Here is a 1,929-nt window from a genome sequence, read left to right on the forward strand (position 1 = left end):
CAATAAGTACGTAATCATTTCAATTCAGCTCCTCCCCAATTCAATCATTGTCATCATGACCTTCGTGGTCTTCTACTGCAGAATGTAGTTCCTTAGTCAACTGACCTATTCAACCATTTCTAATCTTTCAAGGTTGATAAAAATGGCTTTTTTATGTTCTCCGCCAAGAAGAAAGTCTAACTGCTTGGAGTTGAGAACAAAGTTAAGGAGTTAAGGAAATAGTTTATGATCCGCTCCTACAAAGGTAGCTTAGGGATTCACACCAAGCAGTTAGATATTTTGGCAGACAAGATGAAGTCCTTGCTACAAGAACTGCATACCATCGGAGCAATACTTACATGGAGAAAACTATCGGTCCCTAGTACACTGTGGAGGGAACAATTAACCGAGTGTTGAAGGGCTAGATGACTCGTGCACGTTGCTCACTTCTGAAATTTTGGAAGCCACTCGAGCGAAGGCAGTTATGAAAATGCTGGATAAAAGGTAATAGAAGTTAAAGTTCGCTCCATCGAAAGGAAATCTCTCATAGAAGGTAATCTCTTAGGTTAACTCGTTAATGGTATAGTTGTTGTGACGATTGACACTAGTGGGGCTATGTTTGTTACTTCTTGTTCAAAAACCTTGATCATAGTTCAAAACACTATAAATTGTGAGGTTATTATTATTGTTTGATCTCATTTGATTGATGAAAGGAAAGGTGAAGTCAAGAAAACTGCCTCTAACGAAGAGGCTTCCAAAGGAGTCAAGGGATCAAGCACCTCTCTACCCAAAACTAACTAATCAATCAACTCCTTGATACGCCTAAAATATTTTTAGACACATTTTTATACCTATTTTTAAGATATTGCGCTTTAATGGAAGGTATTTTTGTGCTTTTCTTTCAAGTACATGTAAAAATGTGAAAAATGCTTAAAGAAGTGAAAAGGGATTAAAGAAGTGAAAAGGCTTAAAGAAGTGAAAAGGGATCAAATTTGGAGCAAGTAGGTGAAAAATGTGCAAAATTGTTTTGGCGCCTAAGCGCCAGATCCAATACTTAAGAGTCAGTTAAACAGAGAAGGCCGCGCCTAAGCGGTAGAGGCCCCGCGCTTAAGCTCCAGTGGCAGTTATTGGATGTGTAAATTTGGTTTTTACGAATTTTTAAGAGGTTTTTAAAGCACCTATTAGTTGAAGAGGTGATTACAACCACCATGGACGAAAATTATTACAAAAGGATGCTTCTCTCGTAGAAATACATCGAATCAAGGCGCACTTTTGAAGAGATCCCAATGCACCTCTTAGAAAACTATAAAATAAAGAAAAGAGGACTTAGAAAAGAGTCCTAAAAATATTAGCAAGTTTTGAAAGTTCTTCTCTAGAGAGTTAGTTCGGACAGATTTTCAGGAACCACTTTTTGTTAACTTTATCCTTTTTGTTATTTTGTTTTGAGTGATTGTAAAAGAGAAGAGATTTAAAGGAACTTCAGAAGTTTGGTGGAGGACTTTAGATAAGTTTTTATCTTTTTGTTTTAGGCTAATTTTGGTTTTAATTGAGACTTATTGTTGGTTTGACAATGTTAAACTAAAGTGTGGTTTGTTTTCTCAATGGATTCTTTGTATTTTTCTTTATCTTTCTTCTTAAAATGATAAGTAATTAAGTGTTGGATGGAAGTTGTGGAGAGTATTGATCTTTAATGTTGGAAGAAGTTGTGATGATTTGAATTCATGTACTTCATTTACTCCTTGACTTGACCAATCCAGGCGTTAAAATTTGTTGTGAGAACATGTAAGAACCAGGCTGGACGAACATGTAAGAACCAGGCTGGTATTGTCTCAGTTAACAATTGGAAAGAATCACATGAGGTTGTATGAATGAGAATGTAGTTCATATGATTGAATGCAAATAAATAGTGAAATATTCATTGATGGGTGTAGAGTTAGAGGACTTTAAAGT

The sequence above is a fragment of the Phalaenopsis equestris genome, unplaced genomic scaffold (genome assembly GCF_001263595.1).
Source record: "Phalaenopsis equestris unplaced genomic scaffold, ASM126359v1 Scaffold000711, whole genome shotgun sequence".
NCBI lineage: Eukaryota > Viridiplantae > Streptophyta > Magnoliopsida > Asparagales > Orchidaceae > Phalaenopsis > Phalaenopsis equestris.